The sequence below is a fragment of the Mesocricetus auratus genome, unplaced genomic scaffold, assembly GCF_017639785.1.
Source record: "Mesocricetus auratus isolate SY011 unplaced genomic scaffold, BCM_Maur_2.0 Super-Scaffold_4256, whole genome shotgun sequence".
NCBI lineage: Eukaryota > Metazoa > Chordata > Mammalia > Rodentia > Cricetidae > Mesocricetus > Mesocricetus auratus.
Genome location: NW_024429182.1, coordinates 29256166 through 29282131, shown reverse-complemented (window position 1 = coordinate 29282131; position 25966 = coordinate 29256166). Strand labels below are relative to the sequence as shown.

The 25966-nt window shown below is 37.0% G+C and overlaps 1 protein-coding gene across 4 annotated transcripts in view; it reads right to left on the bottom strand.

Moving 5' to 3' along the window:
* Prkg1 (protein kinase cGMP-dependent 1) overlaps positions 1–25966 on the bottom strand; it is a 1145204-nt gene that overhangs the window by 655236 nt on the left and 464002 nt on the right. The window lies entirely within an intron of this gene.

Here is a 25966-nt window from a genome sequence, read left to right as displayed (position 1 = left end):
ACATTAGATAAGGAGAAATGTTGTAAAGGGAAATATGGTAGTATGGACTTCCTAATGTCCATTTTCAAGTTGTTAATGGCAAACATATCACCATTGGAAACCACACTCAATCCTCCTCAAGTCAGTATGGAAGCCAGTGTGGTTTAGTGGGAAGGAGCTAGACTTATAGTATGATTGCTCTTAACATGGAGTTTAGCACAACTTTTTTTGTCTTACTTCATTGGAAAGGTATCTGTGTAGAATCATTTGAAGTACAGGCTTGAAGACCCTTCAACCAAAGCATCTTGACCTCCACAACCCTAACAACAATGCCTTTTCATTGATGATGGTTTGTTTAGTTTGTAAAGATTAGTTCATGTGTCTTACGAAATTCCTATTTAGTGAATCTTGCCCACACACTTGTACTTATTTGTAAAATAATGTATCCCTTGCTAACTCTCTGCTTTGTTTCTGGCATGTCAGTGTCTTTCATGGTTCATTCCATCAGGCAATCTGGAGTTCTTAGTCCTCTTTTTAGCATGCAATATTTGGGCAGATAATGTGGTAATTTAATTTTCTAGTTGAGCAATTTTTACATCTTTACAATTTATCATTTCAAAGCCAATGTTGTGGCAACATATTTATTTTACTTCCTTGCCATAAAATTATAAGTTTATATAAGTTTTTTTCAGAAAACCATTACACAGCTATGATTTAATAGTCGTACACACCTCACCTTCTCTAAATGTCATATTCCACAAAGAATGTCAAACAATTATCTCATATAATATGCCATGAATAATATGGTAGTAATAGTGTAACAAATGTACAAAGAAAGTTTTCATAGTTTAAAGCATCAAAAAATATCTTAAATATTTTTTAAAGAAAGTTCGAAAGAGCTAGTTAAGAGAGAAAATAATTTGAAAACCAGCAATGGGATACAGGTGTAGGAAACAGGGTACATCATGTTCTTCTTGAAGGTGTAGTGCAATACAATGTAAGCTTTTCGTTCTCATTGACTTTTTTTCTCATACAATGTATCCTGATTATAGTTTCTGCTCCCTCTACTCCTTCCAGTTTCTCTTCACCTACCCTCTCCTCTGGATCCATTTCCTTCTTCTCTCTCATTAGAAAATAATAGGCTTCTAAGAGAGAACAACCAAAATGACAAAATAAAATATAAGATAAAACAAAATCCATCATATCAAGGATGGACAAGACAATCCAACATAAGGAAAAGAGTCCCAAGAGCAGGCACAAGAATCAGAGACCAAATTGCTAACACACTCAGGAGTCCCATAAAAAATGCTAAGTTGAAAGCTATAATTTATACACATAGGACCTGATGGAGACCCATGCAGGTCCTATGATTGCTGCTTAAGTTTGTGTGTTAATATGAGTCTTGTTCAGTTGATTTAGAGGGCCTTGCTCTACTGGTATCATTCATACATTCTAAATACAATGTGTTTCCTAAAAATCAAAAATTTTAAAGCATACGACATGATTTAGTGGCCCGCATGTGCATAATAAAATTAAAAGAATGAAATTTTAATGAAAAATTAAAAAGTATTATTTCAGAGTATGAGATTAGATACAGACATGTAGCAATATCTCAAACTGGTAATGTTGTATCCCACACAGATTAATATGAGTAATGATTTCATACTACATTTGTTATTATTTAATAAGAAAAATTTTAAAGTAAAAATCAACTTTCTTTAAGACATTAAGGAAGTAAAGTACAGAAGACAACACTAGAAGATGGAAAGATTTTCCATGATCATGCATCTGAAGACTCAACATTGTGAAAATGGCCATTTTACCCAAAACAATTTAAAAATTCAGTTGAATCCCCATCAGTGCTACTCTCAGTCTTGGTCACAAAAACCTCAATTTACAATGGATTGCAGTTACTCTAGAGACTTATTACTTATTCTCAAAATGCTGAGAAAAAGTTACTGTTTAGTGCTCAGCTCTAAGTGAGACATTGATATTGGCCCCTCCAAAGCTCAGGAAACATTTCCAAAGAGTGGTAGAAAGAATGCAAGAGTTGGGGGTGAGGAATAGTGCCTTAGAATGCCTTCTTCTGATTGGGATAGGGCTGTTGCACCTAAACTCCCAGCAGTCATGGTTTCCTGCACAGGATCTGTGCATGACTGGACAGGCCATATGTCTGTCAGAATAAAGTGGGATCAGGTCTCATCAGACCCTGTATGTTCTCAGTGAAATTTATTGGCAATTGATGGTTGCTGGGGAAGGGAGAGGCATTTTCTTCAATTGTTAATCAGCTGGTAAATAGCTCTCATCTCTTGCTTATGTAAGGAATGCAAATTCAGTAATGAACTGAAATATTTAACATGAATCTGTCAGGATTCAAGAAATTTATCTGTCCTCTCCCTGTTGGATTTTAAAAAATGAGGTAATACAACAAATAAAAATTCATAATAATTCTAAAGTTACTTTCTAAGTAAGTGATTTAGGTAAGAATTTAGCCACTTAGTAGCAATACATTTCTGAATTGCCTGTGATTGGCATTGGCATTATATTCTAATGTACCAACTAGAATTTTTTTCAGTTCTCCAATACTTCAGCTGAAAATAGAACAGAAAGAAATGTTTTCTGAAAAGTCAATCAATAAAAGAGAAATCTCTCTCCTTAATGACTACCATAAACACATTTTAAATTCACCTAATTTTTATACATGCCTATTTACAACCAATCTGTCATCTCCATAAACCATCTGCAAATTTCACTTAATAAGAAAGTATTTGAACATGGAAAAATGTTAAAGATGGATAGCAAAGGCTGACCAAAATTATCTACTTGGAAAAAATCAGACTGAATTATTCTTATCTCACCAGGCTACTTTCTCATCATCCTGACTTCAACAATGAAGGCAGAAAATCAATTTCATTACGAAGCAACACTTTCAATCATGGATCTCTAAACTGTTCAGCATTAGAACCGACATTTCCCAAGTATGTTATAGTTGGTCTTCAATGCTTAAATAATAATTGTAGAGTTTTGCTTGACAAAATGAAAAGGAAACACTCCTCATTTGGAAAGTGGGTCAAACATGAGTCATGACAGTGGACATGATATTCAGTTCCATATTTATTTTTCTAAAACTTAATTGTCAGTAACACAAAGCCAGGAAAATCTGGGGGAAATTTTATGTCTAAAATGTACAAAATTAACAAACACAACCACTAATTCTTCTGATAGTTAAAAAGGAGTGGATTTGATAAGCAATAACTATAAATTATGATCCAAAAAGATATTAGAAACTCCTTTCTCTTTTAAAACAAATTTGTTGACCATAAGCTAGTTTTCTGCTCCCTATGAGACACTTGAAGAGAAATTTATCAATGAAGTGATTAAAACAAAAGGAAATTATAATGTTTTTCATACCAAAGTGTCCTAAAGGATTTCACAGCTTTATGGTAAATGCACAGTGTAAAAAGAGCAACTTGGAAAAATCATTCATGCCACTTTCATTTATAATACTGGAATTACTAATTAATTGGTAAATTCTATTTATACATAATTCTCTTCAAGAAGTTCACAGTATTTTACAGATATCTCTCAGTCATCTTTGCCATTTTACAGATAAGGTTACTTGTAAAATTAGAATTATCATGGGAAAAATTAACAGCAGAGAGAACTGAACTTACATTATCTCAAGGATGAGAGCTCAATTCAGTGGTTTTATTTCCTTAGATATTTTAGAATATAGGATATATATTTATTTTAGTATTTGGTTTTCTTGTATGAAATTTAACTTAATATATTTTATATAATCTTACCAGAACATTGTGTCTAGTTGAGCTTTTTTAACCAAGATATTGGAACCTTTTAATAAAAGTTTTCAATATCGCTGGGTGTCATAATGTACCCAGAGGGTACAAGACTGGCATAAATATAATGGGACAACCAATCATTTTCTGTTTTAGCTTGAAGTCTACTCCACAAGAGGAAACATATGCCTAGTACTGTGAATCTAGCTAAGAACCCATGGTTTGGAAACTCAGACTTCATGAGCGATTATAATGTTATCCTGCAAAATGGACATAGCATTAAACTGCCTTCTCCTTTTGCATCTCATAGATTATTGTAGCTCCCAGACCTCATAAGGTTTTTCTTTCTTTTTTTTTGTGCAGTGGACTATGGTTAACCCAAAAGCTTACAATCGAAATGTAGAGAATAGGTGTCAGCCATAATTGGTCATTGATATCATCCTTCTCCCACCCAAGGCTTAGGGGCCATGGTGGAAGAGGAAGAGAAAGCTTATAAGAGCCAGAGGTTGGGGATAACTAGAGTAAAATGATGTCTTTTGGAAATGACAGGGCCAATGTACTCATGAACGCATATCTGCTGTCGTTTTGTGCACAAGACTTGCTCATGATCAAGCCAGTCAACACTCTAGCCTGGAGTAGGAAAGGGTTTATGAGCCTTCACCTCTAACTGGAGAGCTTTCTTTGAACAGTTGATGCTATATGGAGGAGGGAAAGTCATTTTTCATGGGTGTGGTTCCTGTAGACCAACCACCTTCCATTGGATGCCCCCAAGTTCAGGAATACATGGACAGCACCCAATGGACTTAGTGGGTTAGATTTTTTTCATATTTATTTTAACTTTTTACACATTGTCACTCTCAGTTCCCTCTCCCTCCCCTCCACCCTCACTCCCCAATCATCACAACCCTTTGCCTCCACTCCATGCCCCATCTGCTCCGGTGGGGGGGGGGCAAGGGCTTCCATGAGGGATTTTCAGAGTCTGTCACATCATCCAGGGAAGGGCCTAGGTTCTTCCCCATGTGTCCAGGCTGAGAGAGCATCCCTGGACATGGTATGGGTTCCCAGAGTCCCTCTGTATGCCAGGAATAAATACTTCTGAATGCTAGGAATAAGTCTTGCTCTACTCTCCAAGGTCCCACAGATTGCCAAAGCCTCCTCTCTGTCACCGAGGTTCAGTGGGAGGGATGTCTGGATCAGTCCCATGCTGGCCCCTCAGCCATCAGTCTGGGGTCCATGTGTTTCCCCCTTGTTTAGGTCAGCTGCCTCTGTGGGTTTTGCCAGCCTGATTTTGATTCCTTTGGTCATCGCTCCTCTTTGCAACTGGGTTCTAGAAGTTCAATTCGGTTCACAGCTGTGGGTGTCTGCCTCTACCTCCATCACCCACTGGATGAGAGTTCTAGGATTGCATATAAGGAAGTCATCACTCTCATTATCATGGAAGGGCATTTAAGGTAGCCTTAATGTCAGTTGGTGTCATTCTTGTAGATCTGTGAAGATCTCACTAGTGCCAGATCATCCCTCCAATTTATAATGGCTCCCTCTTTTATGGTATCTCCCATTATTTTCTCCTCTATTTTCACTCTGGCTCAACCTTCCTGATCTTCCATATCCTCCTCTCCCCTCCTCTTTTCTTCCATCTCCTTCTGTCCTCCCCTTCTTCCCCTCAATCCAATTAGGAGATCTCATCCCATAACCCTTTTCCAGGTTACCATGCATATCTCTCTTAGGGTCCTCTCTGCACCCCAGACTCTCTGGTGGTGGGATTGTGGGCTGGCAATGTCCTGCTCCATGTCTAAAATACATATATGAGTGAGTACATACCATGCTTGTATTTTTGTGACTGGGTTACCTCACTCAGGATAGTTTCTTCTAGTGCCATCCATTTGCCAGCAAATTTCAAGATTCCATTTTTTTCTGCTGAATAGTACTCCATTGAGTAAATATACCACATTTTTCTCAATCCAGTCTTCAGTTGAGTGGCATCTAGATTCTTTCCAGGTTCTGACTATTACAAATAATGCTTCTTTGAACATAGTTGAGCAGATGTCCTTAATGTATGAGGGTACATCTTTTGGCTATATGCCTAAAAATGGAATTGCTGGATCTTGTGGTAGACTGATTTCCATTTCCTGATGGAAATACTGATCTCCAAAGTGGCTGCACCAATTGGCACTCCCACCAGCTGTGGAGGAGTGTACCCCTTTCTTCACATCCTCTCCAGCATAAACTGTCATTAGTGTTTTTGATTTCAGCCATTCTGATGGGAGTGAGATGGTATCTCACAGTTGTATTGATTTGCATTTCCCTAATGGCTAAGGATGCTGAGCACTTTCTCAGGTGCCTCTTGGCCATTTTAACTCGTCTATTGAGAATTCTCTATTTAGTTCTGTACCCCATTTTTTAATTGTATCCTTTCCAATTTGTATCCCCTTGATCTCCTTTTGTTGTCTTATTGCTCAAGTTAGAACTTCAAGTACAATATTGAAGAGATATGGAGAGAGTGGACATCCTTGTCTTGTTCCTGGTTTTAGAGGAATCACCTTTAGTTTCTCTCCAATTAGTTTGATGCTGGCTGTTGGTTTGCTGTATACAGCTTTTATTATGTTTAGGTGTGTTCCTGTTATCCCTGATCTCTCCAAGACCTTTATCATGAAGGGGTGTTGGATTTTGTCAATGGCTTTTTCAGCATCTAGTGAGATGTTCATGTGGTTTTTCTTTTTTAGATTGTTTATATGGTGGATTACATTGATGGATTTTCATATGTTGAACCATCCCTGCATCCCTGGGATGAAGCCTATTTGATCAGGTGGATGATTTTTCTGATGTGTTCTTGGATCCGATTTGCCAGTATTGAGTATTGAGTATTTGCCAGTATTGAGTATTTGCCAGTATTGAGTATTTTTGCATCAATGTTCATGAGGGAGATTGGTCTGTAATTCCCTATCTTGGTTGTATCTTTGTGTAGTTTGGGTACTAATATAATTGCAGCCCCATAAAAAGAATTTGGAAGTTATCCTTCTGCTTCTATTATGTGAAACAATTTGAAAAGTATAGGTATTAGCTCTTCCTTGAATTTTTGGTAGAATTCCAAAATGAAACCATCTGGCCCTGGACTTTTTTTTGTTGGAAGACTTTTTATGGATGCTTCTATTTCTTTAGGGGTTATAGATATGTTTAAATTGTTTATCTCTTCTTGATTTAATTTTGGTAAGTGTTCATCTATTCAGAAAATCATCCATTTCCTTTAGATTTTCTAATTTAGTGGAGTACAGATTTTCAAAGTATGACCTAATGATTCTTTGGATTTCCCCAGTGCTTGTTGTTATGTCCCCTTTTTCATTTCTGATTGTGTTAATTAGCATGTCCTATCTCTGTCTTTTTGTTAGGTTTGATAAAGGTTTGTCTATTTTGTTGATTTTTCTCAAAGAACCAACTCTTTGTTTCATTGATTCTTTGTATTGTTTTCTTTGTTTCTACTTTATTGATTTCAGCTCTCAATTTGATTATTTCCTGGTGTCTACTCTTGGGTTAGTTTGCTTCTTTTTGTTCTAGAGCTTTCAGATGTTCTGTTAATTCTCTAATGTGACAATTCTCCAGTTTCTTCATGTGGGCAATTAGTGCTATGAATTTTCCTCTTAGAACTGCTTTCAAAGTATCCCAGTGGTTTGGGTATGTTGTGCCTTCATTTTCATTGAACTCCAGGAAGTCTTTTATTTCTTCCTTTACCCAGGGGTGATGTGTTGAATGTAGCCTTCCCCGCCATCTGCCTGGTAGCCTTCCCCACCATCTGCCTGGGCCTTGCCACATTGTCTGAACCTCCAAATACTCACAGGATGCTGTATTAATTATGGAGCTGTTGGCCGTTTGCTTGTTTCTTACTGGCTATCTCATAATTGTTAATCTAAGTATTTCTCTTACCAGAGAAAGGGGTCCGGACATCTTACTTCTCTGGTGGGCTACATCATGACTCTCTGTGTTTCTCCTTCCCAGAATCCTCCTCGACTCCTAGTCCCACCTATCTTGCTTCCCTATTGGCCAACAGTGCTTTATTCAACAACCAATAAGAGATAGATTTCAGAATGACATCTCCCATCATCTCCTCTTTTCTGTCTAAAACAAGAGAAAGGTTTTAACTTGAACATAGTCAAATTATATATAACAGAAGAGTTATCAAGTAAGAGAAATACTTAGACTAACAATTATGGGTTAGCCGTAAGAAACAAGCAAACAGCCAACAGCTTCTTAATTAATACAGCATCCTGTGAGTTATTTGGTGGTTCAGACAATGCGGCAGGGCCCAGTCGGATGGCCAGGAAGACTTCACCCTACAGTGATGCAATTGAGCATTGTTCAATTTCCATGAGTTTGTGAGGTTTCTGCAATTTGTGTTGACCTTGAATTCTAATTTTTAGCCATGGTAGTCCAAAAGGATACAGGGGGTTATTCCAATTGTTTTGTATCTGTTGAGGTTTGCTTTACTGCCAAGTATGTGGGTTAGACTTTTAAAGACAGGACATAGAGGTTTTAGGGTAGAGAAGTAGAGATGGATTCAAGAGGAGTTAGGCAGAGGAGCTGGAGGTGGCTATGATCAAAACATGTTTTATGAAATTCTCAAATAATTAATGAAAATATTTAAAATAGTTTTCATTATTGTATCACCTATTACAGGATTTATGTATAACGTATTAGCCATATCATTTTATTTTCTTGGACTTTACGTAAATTCTAATGTGAAAGAAGTATATACCTTATAATTTTAATGTAACAAGGATTAAATAAGATAGTTAAATATTAGATGCCTACAACAAGGCAGCCACACAATGAATGGTAAGCCCCTTTTATATTTCCCTTTAGGTGCCAAATTACTGCTAGCCATGAGCACATCTGTTCATTTTCTCATCTGGGTCATATTTTGACTGCTTTTGTTGATGCACAATGACAGGATAAAGGAAAGGTGACTAGGTTATTTTAAAAATGCCTGGTTATTGTGTCCCTGAATCAATGATGACAATAGGTATATTAACCTTTGGGGGGATGAGCTCATATTTAGAGCTCAGGCAATACACAATGAGATGCTCCAGGATTCAAGTTAATAGGCACATGAGTTGCACTATATCCTTGTGAATAAACATATTACTTTATTTGGGGAGAATTTGGTAGAAATTATTATTCATTTTGGAGAATAATGCAAAATTTTACTCAAATCTAAATAATATGATCCACATTTCCCCCTCCTGCTTATTCAATGTTTTTTTTCAAATGTAAGACAGGTGCATTGAAAAAAGAGAAAAAAGTAAACACATTCAATTTTCAGTCTCAGTTCTGATGTTTACAAATTATGTAATTCCAAACAAAATACATCCAAATATTTAGATTTGGCTGTATAAAACATGTTATATGTGCACATACTTAAAATTTCGTTAAAAATTGAATCAGAGTATACCTGAAACACACTAGATTCATGGTTCATAGCAGATCCTTAAAAGTTATGATTTTTCTACCCATTTTAATACTAAATAACTTGTTTAGAACAAGTGTCTCATCTCAAATGTATTGTTAAATGGTGCATATTATCAGCTCAGCTTGAAATTCCTTCAAGCTGAATGGTTCAACTTCTTCCATAAAATATTGCCATCAGAATAATAGAGATTTGGTTTTAAATATTTTCCATGCTTCTTTAAGTATGCAACATATTGCTTTTTTCAAAGAGAAAAGAGACATGCATACAAACTTTCTAACTTAAGCAAATTCTTACTTTGAAGAATGATGGAAAATTAAAATACATCCCTCTTTAAATCTGTAGAGCCAAGAATATCAGAACCATGAGAAATATTAAAGAGTGGATTATTTTGTTCAGAAACCACTCATCCTTGGCCAGCCTTTAAAATTATTAGGGATATGGAATTAATGAGGCAACCTGTCATCCTCATATTGATAATTCTCTCTCTCTCTCTCTCTCTCTCTCTCTCTCTCTCTCTCTCTCTCTCTCTCTCTCTCTCTCTCTCTCACACCCACCCACCCACACACACATACACACACACACATTTAAGAGATGCTGACAGCTTAATTTTCTACTTTCATTTAAAAACCTATTTCCTGTGCATGGTTTTTGCATCTGTTTTCTCTTCTACATATTATACTGAGTGCAATAACTCAGGTCCTCACTGTTTCTTTCCTGCAAAGTGCCGATTGTAGGAAACTTTCTCCTGGCTTCTTAGCAGCTACATTTGACTTCTACAGTCCTTCTTTTACAATGATGTTAGTAGAACAAACTTTGAGACAAATCAGACCACATCAGGTATTATTTAACTATACAAAACTCCCCAGTAGCTTCAGAATAGAATTTCATTTCTACAAATGTTGCAAAACCCAGGGAGCTAAGAGTTGCAATTTTGGGAGGATGAGATTGTAATTTAGGGAATATTAACTAAGTGCTATCATGGGGATCACACCAGAATTGACTCCAAGGTGCTCAAAGGCTTTGAGCAAAGGAGAGATGGAAATTGATCAGAATTTATAGAAATACAAACCTAATTCTGAGCTAGGTCAGTCCTGTGACCTACCCTTTCACTAACAGCCTGAGAAATGAAAATGAGAAAGGATTCTGGAGGAAAAAATATGAATCAAAACTCTTACAGACATAAATGTCAAAATTCAATAACATTATCCATGCATTCTAGGAAGCAAATTAAATAAAAACTTAAATTAAAAACATGTATGGACATACAAGATAATATGGTTCTAAAATAAAATTTTATTTTATTTTCAGTTTTTATAGCTTTTGAATGTTTTATTTTTAAATTCATTTTACAATATATTATTTTATTTTTTATTCATTTTACATACCTATCACAGTTCTCCCTTCCTACCCTCCTTGCCCTTCCCCCACCTCCCTCAACCCATCCCCATTCACTCTTCAGAAAGGGTAAGATACAAATTTAAATAACTCTGACTTGCATGTTTCAATATGTTTGTAAATTCTACCACCATTATGACATTGTCTGTCTTGTTCATCAGTGAATGGCAAAATCTTAGCTCTCAGCTTTGACTCCAGTCTTTCTCTGGGTACAGAGATTCATTCCACCAGCAAACCAAGTTGGTCTACCGACACACATACATTCCTTGATAACTCTTCTCTGAGGACAGAGACCCTGGAGAGGAATCCAGCCAAGCAGGCCTTGCCCCACTTTAACTCTCGGCACATATCCCCTTCTCCTGAGTACGTTTTTCTATGTCTTTACTTCAAAACACTCAGACTTAATGGGTTCTGGTGTCTATATTTCTTTTTGGAGGTTTTCATGTCATATACGACTTTGTGAATAATACATAACATATTCTATTCCTAATCTGTCTTTTTTAGTGTGGTTTACAAGGCTTCAGCTGGAGTTCTAGTTGGATATATATAGAAAAATATCTTTTTCCTTCCATGTAATTCATATAGTTTTTCCTCATACAAAGCCTCTGTCACTAGCCCTTCTAAAATAGATTCCCCTTTTCCTTTGATAGTTCCTCCTATGGTTCTGTTTTCAATGGTAACTTGTTTATATTTGTTTGCTGACTACCTCCTGCATTGAAATGTAAGCTCAACAAATTGTAGTCATTTCTCTATTTCCTGTGCTTAGAACAGGATTGCCCTTGTGATGGTGTCAAGAATTACTTGTTATGTAAGTCAGTACATCAACAGAATCAACACAAGCCGTAATTATCTTAAAAGTCTCTGTTAGAATGCATTTCAGATCTAGGACCCTGTCTATAGCCAAAATACTAATTTGTGCACCAATGTAATTATTTCTTCAGGGTTTTCTTATTTGAAAAATCTCAGAATTCAGTGCTGTTGAGACTTATTTGTTATCAATTATACATATTTATATAGTCTCCATCACGTATGAGGAATTGGGATAATTGTACTGTGACATAAATGGCACAAAATGTACCAAGCTCAAGCCAGGGGATTTCGAGCTGAGAGTTTAGTTGGAGAAATCTCAAAAACTGACAAGGAGAGATGAGAGGAGGGTGTCCGGCCAGGATGATCAAAATGGCATATGAAGTCATTGTGAGAGAAATGATCATTTTATTGTAGTTGATGTCATACAAAAGGCCAAGAAAAAAAAAAGAAAGAAATGTCAAGCAGATGGAATTGAGATCTCAGCAGGTATCATTAGAATTTACCTCTTTGGAAGAATAATATTCTAATAATACATCACAAGTTAGCTATTCTGATGGCTTATTTTGGAATTGGCTAATTTATACTGACAACGAACTGGCCAAAAAATCCACCTAAAATGTAAGGAGAATTTAGGCCTATTAAAACGAAAAGATTATTAACTCTAAACAGTGTTATCTCCAAATGGATTATAAACAGAACAAAAACTACTTTCTGTCTTATCCTCCTCAGTGTTTAACACAATATACTTTGTATTTGTATATGCTTATGTAAAAATATAATGAAGCATATAACAAAGTTATCATTTTCTTGTATGCAAAGCTATTTATTCTATTTTTTCCCATTAGGAACTAGAGAAGTAGTTTTATCACTCCCCAGAAAAGCTTGCCAATTCTGGAGACATTTTTGGTAATCATACCTGGTATTCATGACTAATGACACATACACACACAGGGCATCCTCCTAGGCTATCCATCCAAACACATGCAAGGGTTGAGAAATGCAGGCTGACCAATATGTCTGATGTGTTTAGATTTAAATCTTAGTGAGTCTTCACAAGCAGAAGTTTGAAATTCTCTCTGGAAGTTTGAAAATGTGGGAATACTCTTCTCCATTTTGATGTATGCTTGTTGACACTCACCATGGGAGGCAGGCCAGCCTCATCCATATTTCTCACACTGGCTTCAGTAAATGCCTGGCAGCTGTGGCAGCAGAAGCAGCAGGACTGCCATCTTGCTGCCTACTTGGACATTCTGTACATCTGGACTGATTTCAAGTCTTTGGAAATCTTAAGATGACTTCATAAGAAACTCGGTTACCTTTCTTTGTCTCTGAATTCTGTAATTAATTGTTGTTTCCCTTTGAACTAATAAATGGCTAATAAAGATTTTACTTTGATAGAAATCCTGTGACCACATTCCCACATTCCTATTTCTTTTTATTTAGGGATATTTGGGTGTATGTAGTTGCCTGCAGAAGCCAGACGATGGTGTCAGTCAGCGTCCCTGGAGCTACAGTTACAGATGGTTTTAACTTCAACTGCTTGACATGGATGCTGGAAACTGAACTGGAAGGACAGCATGCGATATTAACAGACGAGCAATCTCTCTAGCCATACTCATGCTCATTTATTCTTTGTGATTAAACACAGCTTTTATAAGTGCTTTTAAAAACCTTGCCATTAACAATTAAGTGTGCCTCATCTACAGGTGTATGTATGTGCATTTTATCACTACATACACATTTCTGATAGTTACTTTCAAAATAACTTATAAGGGGCAGGGAAACGATTTTTACTCTACCAACAGTGCATGGGCATTCCAGTGGCTCCATACCCTTATCCACATTAGTATCATCAGCCTTTCTCAGTAATCCTTGTGCTATTACTCAGATGCCAATCTTAGTTTAATGTGGTTTTCTTAAATTAGGAATGGATGACAAGTTCCACCAATAATTTCTATGTCTGTCAACCATTTGGTTGTCTGCCTTATGGAATATTTATTAAAATATTTTCATTTGCTTTATGTTGTATCTTCTATTGATATGCTGTCTTAATCTTATCTCCTATATACAATTCCAATAAGAAGAAGGAAGCAGCACTAAAAGTCTTTCCCACTTGGCACCTAGTGCTTTTACTCTCTGAGTTGTTGAGTTGTGATTGTTGATAACCAGAAATGCTTAACTTGAGTTTAATCCAAAAATTTACCAGTGTTTTCTTACACTTGTGTTTTTAATGAAAAAACAAAACAGTAAAACCAGCTTGATGTTACAAAACTCTCCTTAATCTTAATGTCCATTATATCATGTTAACAGAATTCATTCCATAAATGTCTTTATCTCATCTACCAAGAACTAGCACAATCATTTTTGTTGGTGTTTAATTGCTAACAATCTCTCTAATTACCTAGTGCAGATACCTTAATCACATCATAGGACACCTAAAATCTGATTATTTAAAGTGAACCATCTCAAATTTTGATAATTTCTTGAAGAAAATAATCTGTTGATTTATAATTAATTACTTAATGTTGTTAAGCTAAGTCCTTCTCCCAATATAGCATCCATCCACTGTATAAGCAGGAGTAAAAATTAAACACAAACATTTTTTGGTACCTATAAACACATGATTTCCTCCACTTTCTGTTAATGACATTTGCTGTTACAAGCCGTTTATGTGTGTAATAGTGTCTGAGTGCTGATAAGAATTTTATATTCTGTCATCCAAACAGTCTTCTCAGATTCCTCCCTTTGTCTTTCATCTCAGCATAATTTGTGTAGGTTCACACATACAAACACAGATATCTTTGCAACATATGTAGTCAACTATAACTTTTCAAGTCTTATTAACTTAAGTTTGACTTTAATTACATTTGGGGAATGCAGTGCTTAACAAAGTTCCTTTGATAATTCTATTAACTGGTAACTACATGTTTCCCTATTATCAAGCTAGATTTTAATTATTATTTATTACACATTATATATTACCAGTATCATAAACATATAAACAAATCAGAATTTGCCAAACATAATGAAATCAGAAAACCCAAGGGTTCTATTGAATTATACTAAAGGGTAGGAAGAGGTTCTTTCTTGCTCTCCAATAAAACAGTTTCAGAAGATAGAGAATCAGGTCATTCTGTATCAAAGTGCATTATAGGCTTATTATAATAAATTGAAAATGCACTGGACCTTAGAATGGGTGTTTGTTAAAGACCACTAAGACTTATATGGAACACGAAAACTCTAAAAATGACTGGGCAAAGATTTCCTTCTTAAAAAATGGAATTGAGGTTATCAGACTAACACTAGTGTCTCGTTTTGTTTTGTTTTGGGACTGCACATCTGGAAGAAGCAAGGAAAATGTAGTATTTATAAAGTCCCTTTGCTTAAGGCTTGTGCTTGCATTCACTTGAGATGGTTATCCAGAAAAGCATGAGGAATAACACTGCATTTGCTTTCACACAAATTGTTACAAAATGGTGATGGTTATGGACACAGATCCACATGCCTGGCTTGAAAGTAATGTCAAAGGTTATCAATCACTGCCCTGGTGTCTACGTACTCGTGCACATATTCAGATGCTACACTAGAGGTTGTGGGCACCTCTCCTGCTACTAGTTCACTTGATGACTTCAGGGATCCACATTTGTCCTCAGTCTTGGACCATTCATAACGTTCGTGAGTCCTCCCTTTAACTAAAGATAGAATCAAAGTATACTAAACTATCTGGACACATTTCATTTGTAGCACATTGAAATATCATTACAATCCTGTTCTGGCATATACATCTGTCCTTTTTGGTCAGCGCTATTCTCAAGGCAGCAGATATTTTGGCAATGGCTGGTGAACATCATTTAAAAAAGACCAAAACCAGATAGCTCTACACATAATGGCATCCACAGTAGCTGGTGTCTCTGCACATCATGACTTAACTAACTCTATCTCATTATTTACCTCAAGTTAAAGAACTACACATTCCACAGATCAGAAGCAAAGCAGCACAGAACTGTCACTGACTTCCCTAGATATGGAAGTGAGAAGAGGAAGGTGGGTCAGTGATGACACAGATCCTGACTTCATCAATGTTTCATCATGTTCCTGATCCAGAAATTATAACAAACCACACACAAGTGTTCTAATCAGAAGTACCGCACATTAGAGTGGTATGGAGATGAGATAGAGACAGAGAGACCACACACACACACACACACACACACACACACACACCCTACTACAGACAAATGGTAAGGAATGGCTTTTGCAATAATCAAACCAGGAGCACATATAAGCAACTGCACCCCAAAAGAGAAACGTTTTATTTATTCTGACTGACCTTAACCTTACTCATATGGCCATAATATCTGCTCTCAATGGGCTGTGAGAATTCAATTTGAAAATGTATGCTCAATTCAGAAATTCTGGATAATAAAGTAGGGCCTGACTTGACCATAGCGAACTGATTAAATCATCCACTTTGTAATTCTTGTCACTCAAGATTATGGGCTTGGTCTAAAAAGAAGAAAGTAGAGTGTGGGGTAAGAGGATGAGGATTCAGCAGCATGCCTCTAAATATGGTTCAAATGCCTAACAGTTATAAAACGTAAAATTCAGATTTTGCCAACTTAAATATTTATAACTTTCCCTCTCCACTTCGCTCTGAGAAGATACCCAGAGCTCATTTTATAATTGAGTTATATCTGGGAGCATAGTTATTTATACACAACTCAAAATATAATCATTAAATGTAAAGCAGGCTTACATAAACATTTCCAGAAACCATGCGTATGAATGCAAGGTACACATCATTATGGCCACAAAGCACTCTGAGACTCTGCATGAGTCGAAATTGCTACAGTACATCAGATTTTGTTTCTCTAAGAATTAATATTCAGAAGTACTGCCATTCAATTTGTCAATAGGTACTAAGTTTACTTCAACTTGATTTTAAGAAATCAAGAGGGGAACAGATAATAGGGATTGATGGAGCAGTCTAGGAGTTTATGGCTTGAGTCTTTCAAAGGGTGGAATTCAGTATCTGTCACTTTTATTAGTATGGAAAATTGAGGGGCATGCAATTAAATATGTACTGTAAAGATCGTTTCTTTATAGATGAGGTCACATAGAGATGTATATGTCAGAAAACATTCTGCATGTATATCCATTTGTATGTATGAAACTACACACACACGCACATTAATTGTGCACATGTTTATATAAATGTATATTCCTCGATCTCTCTGTTGGTGTCACACATGTTCAAACAAATCACCTTATAGTTATAGTTTTGTTAAGTTGTAGAAGAATTTTAACTTTCTCATAAAAGAGTGGACAAAGGATATGTGCCCATTGTGACAGCAGCATTATTCATGGAAGAATAGATGGGATCAATTTATTGGTCTGTCAGTGAATGAATGGATAAGGAAAATGAGGTACATAGAATAAAATGTTAGGCTTAAAAAGAAAACTAATCTTGTCATTTATGGCACCATGGAGGAAGTAGAGGACATTTCAGTGAAAAAAGCTAGACACAGAAAAGCAAACCCTGAATGAGTTTATATACAGATGGAGAATTACATGTTAGGGATTTAACATTTAAGTTAGATATTGGGAAAAGTTCAGGAGGTCTATTTTAAAATAGGATGACTAGCATTAATTACAAGGCATTGTGTTTTGAAAATATCACACTGAGAGTACTGTTTAAGGGCTTTTTACCATGAAAGTAAATAGTTGGCAATATATATGTTTAATCAGATCAAAGAACCTATTTTATAGCATATACATATTTTAAGATGTCACCTTGTAGAGCAGAAATGTGTGCAATTTTATTTGTTAACTGAAATATGAATGAAATAATATTGTTTATTTCATAATAAAAAGGAAAATAGTTTTTATCTCCTACACACCATATTTTAAACACCAACATCTGGAAAAGGGGATGGGTAAATCTTAAACAACTAAGAACACAGAGTATCAGTGATCTTATTTTATAAACACTTGCTCCAGTTTCATTACTGGCAGTGCTCCCACAAGACCCAAGTGCTAATGGGTTGATCTCCAGAAAAGTAGTCATAGGAAATACTGTGGGTGGTTAGGTGGAGGAGCGTCCTCAGTTCATTCATGCCCTGCTGTATGGCCATGGATGATGTGAGCACACACTCCAGTACGTTCTCCTAACATGAAGCTCTGTCCTCACAGAGGCACAAAATAACTGGGTTGCCTAATCTGGGACCTAAATCTCCAAATGATGAGTTCACTGAGCCTTCCACTGCTACTCAAGTAGCTTGTGTCAGAACCTCTGTTATTATGGTATGGAGCTGATTGATACCCCATGGACATTGTGAAATTGTTACTAACATGAAGTAGGAAAACTTCTCAAACACAAGTTCCTTGCCTTTCCTTGCTTCAACCTCATCAACACCAACCACTGTATTCCCCACTGAATAAACTTTAGGGATCTCTATGTTAGCTGAGAGAAATTAAATGTTTGGGCATACACTAAGAGCAGGGTTTCTCACTGGCCAGCTGTGTATACATGACTTAGAACCCTTTTTGCCTTTTGTTTCTATAAGAAAAAAAAATGGGGGTAAAACTACCCTAATACAGTGAGATGGGATAACACATACAAAAATCTCAAAATGATACCATGGCTCATCTCCGAATCCCTGCTTTCAGTGTTCATTATTTTTCACTGCATGTTTATCTGTAGAACTGCCTCTATAGGTGCATCTATGACACAATGCCCAATTTATAGAATCAAAATAGCAGCATTGAATTTGGGTGATAAAGTTGAGGCTTCCATCTGTGTGCCAAATTTCTGTATTCCTGATTGACTCTATGCAATTCATTCAAAAATTAATCACTCCAAGTTCAGTGTAGGATCCTACCAACTGGAGCATATTTCTAAAATATTTATTTAGTTAGCTTTTTACATATGTGTACAGAAGTTTTTCTTTGGACTTATTGGACTTTTTAAAATGCACTTTGTCAATCAGGGCTATTGTGTGAATATTTCAACACATTGCCTGAAATGACTATTCAAACCATTACAATGTTGTTAAGGAGTCATCAGCTGTAACATTACTAATGAATATTAATGCCCATTTATATTTGGTAGGCACTGAAATAATAGCAGTTGTCATGTAGCATAAACAACGTTGAGAATTTTGCAAAGTCATTTTAATGTGAAATGCCATTTAGATTACATTTGGTGGTTAGCACACATCTACTGAATCAGCTGTGATCAGTACAGCTAACAACCATTCCACTGGAATAAAGTGAAAATAAAATGGGATTTTAAAACAATTCACTTCCACCGTCTACTGATTCCACTCTTTTATAGGGTAGATTGGATGTCTCTTGATAGGTAAAACATCAGCAAGAATGCATTTTAATGCTTTTCAATCACACCGAATGAGAAGAACAGAACTGAATGAGAGTCACAAGAGCCGGATAATAGCATGTGAAGTCCTGAAATAGTTTCCTGCCATTTGAGAAAGTTATGTCATGAGGATTTCTATATAGGCCCACAGTGATCCCATCACATAAATGTACCTAAGTTAAGCATGTTTTAGTCACCCTGATCAAAAAACAAAAACAACAACAGCAACAAACACCAAGACAAGGGAGACTCCTTTGGGAAATTATCAAAGTGTTCTGCTGTCATATGTCTATGTTCAATGAATGGAATGCTGATCAAATCCTTTGACAGCTTATCATTGACACATGGTAGAGCTACACCCTTGCCTGGGTTCTGTCTACATGAGATAGATAACTGCAATTTTTGAAACTCCGTCATGGAAAAACCCATTTACTAAGACTATGTTTAACATTTTGTACACAGAAAAGTAAAATGTAATCATAAAAGTGTCCTGTGTTGTAGCTACCCCCTATATGACAAATTTATACCAATAACTACACATACTTAACACTCCTGCACATTAACTATTGCCAGGTCCTGTTTAAACATGCCTGATGGGTTGCCTCAATTAATCTTTAGTGTAGCTCTATGATATATCTCCTGCCACCATCTCCACCATGAAGATGAAGAAACACCAAGTCACATAGCAAATAATAAAGTAGGATTTGAATCTAGCTCTTCATTCTCTGCAACCCATACATTTAATCACAAGGTCATGGCTTCCCAATAGTGAACTGCCCTTTCCTTGCTTCAGACAAAGCAGTATTTATGGAGACAGCAAGTTTTCAATAGTTAACCTTTTCTTTCTTACAGTGAAAATGAGAGGTCATCACTGTCAAAGGAGGACAGGCTATGGTGTATGGGTGGCAAGAAAGAAGATGCTATGTGAGACAACTGAAGAAGCTCTCTCTCATTTTCCACTTCTCTTTCCAGTGTAAGAATAGGAGGACACAGAGAATTTATATCAATTGCTTCTTTTCTTTTGACTATGTTGATTATTCCTGATGCAAGGAGTGAATCTAGATTAGAAGATCATCCTCAGGTATCTGATGAGTTGGAAGCAAGACAGGGCTACATGAGACCCTGTCTCATAAAAACAAACAAAAACTACCCCCTTAAAAAGTTTCTGAAAGCAGTACTGACTGTGCCTTTAACTGTGACTGAGGACTGTCTTCCAAAACACCATGGTCATGATACAATGCTAGTGAAAAACATTTCTCGGTGAACTAGGATGATTTTGAAGTACAGGTACAGAGTGTTTAAAAGAAAGAATTGCTAAACATGTGTTTTCTTCAGATAATTCATTTAATCAAATGTATCTGCTTTGAGAAGTGGAAAAAGACCTGAGACATTTTCCTTATTTGAATTATTTTCTTGTATTGGGTACATCAAGAGGCCCATGCCAGCTGGTCAAATATTTTGCATCTTTAAATTCAGGGCACAAAAGCCTATAGTAACTAAGGACATTTCTAGGCCTTGTGTAATGTGGTTCAAACACTGGAGTATTTGGAGGTGTCCTTTTCTTATTTTTGTCCAGTTCCACTTTACAAGCAGTCATCACCCAAGGAATTTAACTTAGCTAAAGAATTTATGCTCTGTGAAGGGGAAAGGGACAAGATTATCTGTGCTAATTGGGAGCATTGGAGGTGGGGGAGAGGGAGTTAGGTGAAAGAGAAGGGGAGAAGAGGACATGAGAGAACAGGAAGATTGAGTCAGGGGAAGAATAGAGGAGAGCAAGAAAAGAGATGTCATAATAGAAGGAGTCATAGTTTTAAAGAGAAATCTGGCACTAGGGAAATGTTCAGAGATCTACAAGGATGATACCAACTAACAATCTAAGCAATAGTGGGGAGGATACCTTAAATGTCCTTCTCTAATAATGAGATTGATAACTTCCATATATGATATCCTAGAGTCTTCATCCAGTATCTGATAGAAGCAGAAGCAGACACCCACAGCTAAACACTGAGCTGAACTCCTGAAATTCAGTTGTAGAGAGGGAAGAGCGATGGGCAAAGAGGTCAAGACCAGGCTGGAGAGACCCACAGAAACAGCTGATCTGAACAAGGAGGAACTCATGAACTCCAGACTGATATCTGGGAAACTAGGATAGGAGTGATCCAGACCCCCTGAATGTGGATGTCAGTTTGGAGGTTTGGTTAATCTATGGAGCCTCTGGTATGGATCAGTATTCATTCCTAGTACATTATTGGACTTTGGGAGCTCATTTCACATAGAAGGATTCTCTCTCAGCCTAGACACATGGGGGAGGGTCTAGGCCTGGCTCCAAATGATATGACAGACTTTGAAGATTCCCTCATTGAAGGCCTCACCCTCCCTGGGGAGCAGAAAGAGGGTAGGATAGGGGTAGGTGGGGGGGGTAGGAGAGGATGGGAGGAAGAGGGAACTGGGATTGACATGTAAAACAATCTTGTTTCTAACTTAAATGAAAAGAAAAAAAGAATTTATACTCGTTTTAAATTTTTTCCATTTATTCAGTAATCAAACAACAGATGCATCTGGTATTATTTTCAAGAAACATGGAGTGCAGACCATCAATTCTAGATTGACAATGGTTTGTTTAAACCCCAAACATTTTAAATGACCATTTTCCTACTATTTAAGCATAATTTGCTTTCAACAACCAAAATATAAAACTCCCAATCAAGTGCTCTGCTCTGCAAACATTCCAACTCTCATATTTTTACCCAGATGTGAAAGAAAAGAGCTTCATGTCTTGGAGGACAGACTGAGAAAATAAACCAAACCCATGGGCTTTGTCTGCAGGACAGTCACCAAAAGGCAGAAGTCCAAAATCTTTTGTGCTAAACTCTGGCTAGCCTAGTTACTTTTCTATTACAGATTAAGTAATTCCAACTTGAAGAGCTAATGGGATTCTCCAAAGCTCCCGCAGCAACAAAAAAAATAGGATAGTACAAAGTGAAGGCCACTTGAACATGTTCTTTGATCATACTCCACATCTACACAAAGTTCCAAACAGTGAATAGTGTTTTAAATATTATCATCTAAATTGTCTCACTGAACTTTCACAAAATATTCTATGGATTGCAGGACAAGTGTTACGATACTTTCTTTCTTCACATTTTTCTCCTTCATTTTTGTTTAACATCTAATGAGAAAAGAGAGGAGAAGGAGCAAAAAGAGAGTTCTGTGAGACAAACATTAGAGAGCGTGATGACTGAATGAAGACAGACAGAACATGAAGGAAAAAGACTGAGTACAAATACACTTAGGTATCCAAGGGTCTCACTGCTTTTCCATCTTTGGAAAAGGCACAGGAAGACCCACTTAGTGTTTTTTGTTAGACTGTAAGGACTTTAGAAATCATGTCTGGAAAACAGGTTAAGTGCACCTGAAATGTGGCTGTCTCTTAATCCTGGAATCTATTGCTCTCTCAATGGCGAATGTCCTCCTTTGTACTGAATTTCAAATGCACTCATCTTTGAAAAGCAGATCCATTTAAATAATCTTATTGCTGATTTGCGAGGCAAGCATTAGAGGCTGATAATCAGCAGACCTGGCATTGAAGTTGAGCCTTCACGGGAAGGATGTCGATTCAGAATCCGACACTAATATTTTGTTTTGAATAGTCATTTCAAAGTGCAGGGTCTAATATCTGCTGGCATCTGATTCCATTTAACAATCAGTGTAGCTATGGGGTTTGGATAGCATCATTGCTCCCATTTTACAGACTAAGGAATTAAATCTCAGAATGTACATAATTCATTCAAATGGCACAAATGGTAAAGTTGAAATCAATGTCAGTTCTTCCAACTACAAATGCTGCGTATTTTTTAAATTCTAGAAAACCGTTGCCAAAGAATGAAAGTATGTGAAACAGAGTCATCCTCTGATCACTAAACAGCCCAAGATTCATACCCTATAATAGCAGATACATCTTGTTTTGTACTGCCTTGTTAAATGCAAACATGAATTCTGTGGTACTCAGAGAAGGCACATGGCAAAATGAAACAAGATCCCAAGCATGCCCCATAAGATGCCCAATTGACAGAGGGTTAGGATTGGTCTGATGGGACCAGGTTACTGCAAACGCCTACAGATTTGAGTTGTCAGCATAACAGACCTAGTATGCAATATCTTGGAGAAGTATTGTGGAATATTAGTATTAGATGTGTTATATTCACTTATTCTGTGGATTATTGTTTAATGATACAAAGATGTATTGCATTCTTTTATGTTGCATTTGTTTAACTCTGTAAAGCTGTGTTACTTTGCCTTCCTAAAACACCTGATTGGTCTAATAAAGAGCTGAATGACCAATAGCTAGGCAGAAGAAAGGATAGGCAGGGCTGGCAGGCAGACAGAATAAATAGAAGGAGAAATCTGGGGAAGAGAGGGAGGAGTGAGAAAAGGAGGAGAAGAGGATACCAGGGTCCAGACACTTAGTCACACAGCCAGCCACGAAGTAAGAAGGAAAGAATGACATATAAAATAAAGAAAGGTAAAAAGCTCAAAGGCAAAAGGTAGTTAAAACTAAACTGGATTATTTCAATTAGAAAAGCTGGCTAAGAAACAAGCCAAGCTAAGGCCAGGTATTCATATATAAGAATAAGTCTCCATGTATTTATTTGGGAGCTGGGTGATGGGCCCCCAGAGAGTCAAAAAAATCCACTTGAGAGAATCTTTGCTCAATCCTATTCTAGTGAATATGAGGTGACCTCAGAGCTGAGTGGAAATCGTGTCCCAGACTTGGATAATGAATGGTGCACAGCCTAGGACACAAATCAAGCCTGTAAGCCATGTTTTGTTTATTTATGTTCTTAGTGCTTAAAGAGTCACAAAACACTAAGAAAGCAATAGAGTCTATGACTTTTCTTATGAAAATGCCTGTCACATCAAATGCCAGATGAAACCCATAGACTACAATGAGCCATGAAACCTACCCACAGGAAACTTCCTATTGAGCATTTTTTGCTATAGGTAAAAAGAAAATCTGCTCATATGTGACCATGAAAAACAGCTTGGTACAAAACTTACAAAGGAGATGGAACTAAAACAGTATAAATTTACATCTATATGGAGAATTTGCTTTTGCCAACCAGGGCAAAGAAAGGGAGTTTTGTCAGAGAAGCAACAGCACGTTGGTTCTTAGGAGATACCAAGCCACATTGTTAAGAAAATAATAAGCCAAGATGTGGTGGTGCACACTTTTCATCCCAGCACTCAGGAGGCAGATCTCTGTGAGTTCGAGCCTGGTCTGCAAAGCTACACAGAGAAACCTTGTCTCGAGAAAAAAACCAAAAAACAAATTGCAAACCAAAAACCAAAACCCCAAAACCAATCAATCAACCAACCAAATCAAACAAAAGAAGAAGAAAATAATACTATGTAAACTGTCTTGAACTTTCCACTAACTTGAGAAATGGACAAGAGCCTTCACAAACATGGCTGGTGATGACAGGAATACGTGTCAGAGACTCACAGAGAAGCACAGGTTGAGAGAGCTCAGGTATCAGTTCTGGGCTTCAACCAGCTAAGGCCCACACCTGTGCCAGCAGCAGGCTTCCATAGGAATCCATCTAGGAGGCAGTGCTTCATGCCCATATGTTTCCAAAAGACATCCATAGAAGTGTCAGCCAAACACATCCAGAGAAGTCTCAGCCTCCCCGAGTTTCTCTGTGATCTTTGCTCAATCCAAGAACCTGCAGAGCTTGTCAGGTTTAGAGATACCAAGAGTGTGTATCCAATGGCCTCCTCTCAATAAAACAGGAAGACTACTTAAAAGATGAGCAAATAATTCCACTTGTTGGGTTTCCTGATGGCTGTCATAATCTTGTGATTACCAGCAACATGAATATTTTAGAAAAAAAGACCAAAATTTTACCTTAAGTACAGATAAAATGGATGTGCTAGAAGAATATTACATGATTCAGAAACATGGCAAAGCTGTATTCCATGAATATACAGGATTCAGGGCACATATACTAATGGTGATCATTTTAGAGAAAAGACAGTTTGTGTCTCATGTTTAAGGCCCTAAAAAGCTGAGTATATGGGCACTATCCCAGTCATTGACTGAGGATGGGAAACACTTGAACAGCAGTTTCATCAGAATCACAAGGAATGAGAAACTGTAGAAGTGCTTCATTAACATACGGTGATAATCTTTAGATCGTAAAACTATGGTAAATGTAGAGATTCCCAGACATGAAGTGTGCATTTCCCAAACTGTAGCCACATCTGCTATAGCACTATCAGCTACGGTAGAAGGATCAAGCAATCTCTGGAACTTCTGAACGAGGTTGGTTGTTAGAAGACTCCATTTTCTTATATCTGAACCTAATGCTTTGATCTCCAAGCAGTAGTTATTGCATAACTTAAGGTTTTCTACACACCTCGATTGAAAGTGCTTCACAAGTACAAAAGCCATACATGAGAGAGGAAGTTACAGGGATTTCTTAGATTTTTTACATTAATTATTTTATTTGTGTGTGTGTGGGGGTGTTGTAAGTGGTCAGAGAGCCACTTGCAGGAGTCCATTCTCTCTTTCTGCCATGTGGATCCCAGGGATCAAGTTTGGGTCATCAGGCTTGGTAGCAAATATGTTTACCCATTGAGTTTCTTGATAGATCAGCAGCATAAGCAATAGACTTGGTGTTTGGCATTATTTCTAGGAATTTATATTGAATGGCCATCAACAAACAGAAACGTTACTGAGTAAAACAAGTGGTTACACTGTCCTTCACCCAAATCCTGTTTGTTATTAGGAATTCTAGTGAGTATAATTTCTGACATAAAGCAAAAAAGCAAAAAGTATGACTACTGGGGCTGGAGAGATGGATTAGTGGTTAAGAGCAATTTCCTCTTCCTGAAGACACTGGTTTGGGTTCCAGGACCCACAGGGATGCTCAAAACCACCTGTAACTCCAGCTCAATGATCTCTGACACTCCCTCTTTTGACTTCTCTGAGTATGGTCATGCATGTGCTGTTCACACATATACTCAGACCCACGTAAACGTAAGTAAATGGTGTGTGTGTGTGTGTGTGTGTGTGTGTGTGTGTGTGTGTGTGTGTGTGTGTGTTTAAGAGTGGGAACCGTGAATCCCAAAGAAAAGCAAGCATTGAGT